The sequence below is a fragment of the Siniperca chuatsi genome, linkage group LG23 (assembly GCF_020085105.1).
Source record: "Siniperca chuatsi isolate FFG_IHB_CAS linkage group LG23, ASM2008510v1, whole genome shotgun sequence".
NCBI lineage: Eukaryota > Metazoa > Chordata > Actinopteri > Centrarchiformes > Sinipercidae > Siniperca > Siniperca chuatsi.
Window position 1 is genome coordinate 8,765,194 of NC_058064.1, and position 4,748 is coordinate 8,769,941.

General features: G+C 39.5%; 1 protein-coding gene across 1 annotated transcript in view; it reads right to left on the reverse strand.

Moving 5' to 3' along the window:
* snd1 (staphylococcal nuclease and tudor domain containing 1) overlaps nucleotides 1–4,748 on the reverse strand; it is a 172,981-nt gene that overhangs the window by 71,187 nt on the left and 97,046 nt on the right. The window lies entirely within an intron of this gene.

Here is a 4,748-nt window from a genome sequence, read left to right on the forward strand (position 1 = left end):
CTGCTGCTGGGGGGGTTTCAAGTCTGCACCAGGCATTTTAAGTGGAGTATTGTCAAAACAAATTTGTCCCTTTGCTAATGACGTACAATCAGAAACAAGTGAATGACTTTGCATCCTTTTATTATCTGGCAGCCGTTTACTGAGAGGTATGGACAGCGGGAGAACTATCCATTAAAGTCAATGAGCTAGTGACTTTACCCATTTTACTCTAAGATTAAAGCTTGCAGTGTTTTCAGCATTGATCAGACACAGTTGTAGCACATTAAAAAAAACCCACTTGAACAAGGTCATAATGAATTGTGTAAAAGGAAAGGGACTCTGGTCGGTACCTGCAGGCATTTGTGATGGTCACTGACCTTCGTCACCTTACTTTTCTGTAACCAACAACAATTAGACACCATAGGGGTTTGACAAGTCACAACATAGTGAAAGCTGTGGCGATGTAATGACCGACTAGATTTAACATCAGTCTGCCCCAATGGATCAATAGTGTTGTGAGGAAGCTTGATCCTTCACCTAACACACTATGCCTTGGTAAGGCCTCCCATTTGAGTCCATTACCTGGATCCCCCTAGTCCTATGATATACCATTAAATCAACATTATTTATACATGTATCCATGGTTACAGGGGTTTGATGGAAGAAGGGGTACAGATCATAAAAACTGCTGAATCTTTAAGATTTAAAGACAAAAAAGAAAAACTGCAATAGTCAGCAAACCTATTCATGCTAAACCTGTCGTTAAATTAGTTTATAGATCCTTTGTTATCCAGATGAAATAATAGCACAGCCCTCACACAGCACAAGAGGTAGCTGAGCAAGAGTAAGGCTCTGCATTGGGCCTTAACAGCCTGTTATTAAAATCAATAACGGCAATAACTACAATCCATCTCATTTTTAAAAGAGGGGCGACATGGCATGCCGGTCAATGAATATTGAGCTACATTTGTAATATTACTAATATCATATAATTCCCTATAACTGGGTAGTGTGAGGGTGCAGGTGGGAAAACACAAATTGAACTGGGCTGTAAGTTATTGGATGACTGTTAAAAACAAATGTCACATAGCTCTGTGAAAGTTATTTTGAAACAGTTTTAATTTTTTGTCAACAACTTAGCTACTACAGATCTTAATGGACACAAAAGGGTGGAAAGCTCAAAATTAATTACGTTGGAATGGACACTGTAATTTGATTTTTAAGCATTTTTTACTTAGATCCCAGAGGTACATTGTGTTCTGGGTTGAGACACCCAGCTTCTTGAGGCCCTAGGGTATTGGAAAGCAATGAGAAGTAAGAGTCCAAATTTTGGAATCGCTGCCTGCAGCAGTGAAATCTTTGTGGGAGCAGTCAAGCCACATTGGAGCACATTTAGGGGTGGTCAAAATGATTGGAGAGGATATTAAGCCACATTATCTCTCAAAATGACAGTGTCGCTTTCCCGCAGATCCATTTACACATATACCTTGGAGTACATAACCAATAAAGCCTGGCCATTATTTTGCAATCACTGAGCAGTACAGCAGCAACAAAGACATGGAGAAAGAGGAAATACAGCACATGTTTTTACTACCAATTTTGAGCACTACTTCAATTGAAGAGCAGATATTAATGTAAGTTAAATGTGAAAATTGTTATTTTGCTCAAATGGCCAACATTGTACACAGTATAGTGTGGTGGACTAATCACATATTAATATACATATTACCATCATATGTATTAATATAATTTATTGTATTTTATTTGTTTTACCATTTATTGTTTTTATAAATAAAAGTAAAAACACACTTAAACCGACATACAGTCGTAATTGGAAGCCTTAACACTGAATGTGAAAATCATTACTGGATTTAGTCAACAAGTCATAGTGAGACAGAAATATTCTTCTCGCTTTACTACTGTACAAAAAGTGGGTGTTTCTTTTTAAATGTTACCAATGGGTACAGGCAGCCATACTGGTGGGGAAAGAAAACTACACAGAAATTGCCTCTACTCTCTGTAATTATTAGCATGATGTAATTTATGAGGTGGACGACTCTCATTAACAACACACTTAACTATTCTCATCTAAATGGGGCTTATGACTGTACTGGTGATAAACACATGTAAAAATGGAAGCCAGGAGTCTGTACCTTTCTGCTTTGTCAAATCTCTCTGCAGTGATACTCTAGAGTGATATCCACCACATGTGCAGCTGTTTCTTTACTCATGCTCCACTTGCAACAGCTTTATGAATCAATTTAAGATTTCATAATGGAATTTTAAATATTTATGATGCTGTGGCTGCAATGACCAAACTACGGTGGTGCGCCATAGATAGCCCTATGTAAGGCTAGGGGTTACAGGATTCCTTCTAGGACATTTCAGTGCACTGACAGCTGTAGCCGATGAGGGCATTAAAGAACCGAGCTGCAGTCTTATCAAAGACAGAAGAATGAAGAGTAAGGACTGATTGGCAACATCAGAAACTAGAAAAACGCTAAAACTATTTTTTTTTTCTTCCATTCAAAAGGAAAATGTTCCCAAGGGAGGAATTGGGCACAACACTCACAGACAGTAATTATGATGTGGCTCAGTTCATTATTCACTGTAGACTTACAGTATCTACTCAAATTTCCACTTACTCCAATAGAGATTTCATTGACAAGTAATACCTAAACACAAGGATTCTGTCCATGGAGAAATAATTTTTAAGTGTTCAGGCCTCAGGGGCAAAAGATAGGGGGTGAAAGCCAGAAGGGGCACGGGACAATCATGGCCAGGCCATCATCATTTGTCTCCACCTCCTTTTCTATCCTCTTTCACCAGTTGACACGGCAAATGGCATAGCAGGCCTGTGTCACTCAAAAAGCCATTTCTGTCCTCCCAGACCCTGCCTGTGCTGACAGAGTGAGAGAATGAGGGAGAGGAAAAAGGGGAGGAAAAGAGCCGACAGAGGCATTTTTCAACATGGCTTTTTGTCAATTTCTGTGTGCTTGTCAAAACGAGAGGCAGTGCCCAGTTCCTCTATCGGTTGGAGAGTTGAAGTTTGAGTGTGGGAAAAGTGGTGGAAACTAGCTACTGAAGAGCTACTCCGTGTTGGTATAAACTAGTAGTACAGTAAAGAGTTGACACTGGACCGGTACAAAAAACAGATCCAGAAGTCTAGAAGCATATGTCTCCTGGTTTTAAGTGGAAAATGATGTACAAGACACTTGTGTGGCATCTAAGAGGGACACTAAGAGAGCATAATATAGCCAGCTAAAATTAATCTTTCATGCCAACAGGTAGTCAGAGATCATATAATAGGAAATGATGATCTGACCCCCGTCAGCAGCATACAAGATAAAAACCTTGAGACAAATCATCCCATGATCATTCTTCAATTTTAGCAAACCAATTCAACCTCTCCACACGTTCAATCAAATAAATGGCAAATGACGATCAACAAATGAGATAGGGGATTGAGATGGTTGGTGTGTGGCTGTGTGTGTGAGAAAGATATGAGAGGGGGACTGATTGAATCAAGTCATGCCTACTTAGGAGCCATGCAGTTAGTCTGTGGCTGCACTGCAAATGACAATTCACTGACAAATATGATTTGCCCTCTATTTTCTTTGTTCAACTGCAACCCATTTTGACAAGTCTGGCTGTACTAGTACGTACTCATGGTAGTTAATCTAATCAGTGTGGTGTCAAATAAATGGGATTTCAGCCACCTTGCACCTTATTTAAGAGTGTTTTTTGGGCTTTAGCTTTGACCGCATTTTGGGTTATGACATGCTAATGCCATGACTACATACAAAATACAGTTACACACACACACACACACACACACACATAACTGAACCACACAGTAATACATACTACACAAGTACAAGAAGATTTCCTATGTTGCATTCACTTAACTGAAATAATGTCCATGGAAAGGCAAGTTTTGCTTCTATCCTTCATTGTTAATATTTCAAATGAGCCTCCAACCCACATCAAAGTTTCAAATGTGACACCTTCAGTTTGTTATCACTTTTCTCTGTGACTTTTTTCCAATCATCCCTTTCCTCAGTTTTTCTTCTGTGATTCGAGGGGGGGGGGGGAAATCAGTGCCAAAAACAAGACTGGGCCTCCAAACACCTCCATAATGAGGAGACAAGGGAGAGGAATGGGGCTAACATTTGTGGAAGGAGATTGAGAGCAAGTGAGAGAGAGAGAAGTGCAAGTAGAAAAGCGAGGGATGGGAGGAGGAAGACTTAGAAAACTTAGAAGAGGCCACAAATGACGAAAGACTGTTGAAGGCGAAAGTTCTCTTCCTCATTCCTCCTCCTCTTTCTGCCCCAAAAGACTATGGAAACGCAGATGCTGCTAATCAGCACTACCTCCGAGAGGACATGCTCTGACTAGAGAATCAGCACAGAGAGAGATGGAAGATGCAGGACAAGCAATGAAAGAAGCCGAAAAGTGAAGTTTCATTTAGCTATTCATTTATCACACAGTAAGGCTGGGCTGTATGACCTAAAATTTATATCAAGGTATAATTTAAATTTCAGACAGTAACAATACATATTATGGTACTTAAATTTTCCCTCAATCGACATGATTTAAACGCGTTACAAAACTTCAGGAGAGAAACTGCAATGAAGACAACAAATTTATTCAAAATACTTTTAAGCTTTTAAATTACATCAAATACATTCTTTCCACAGCTGGGTTGTCTTAGCATAAGGAGAGTGATGAGTCAGTCATGAATCAGTCAACTATGTCAGTGTTGCGTT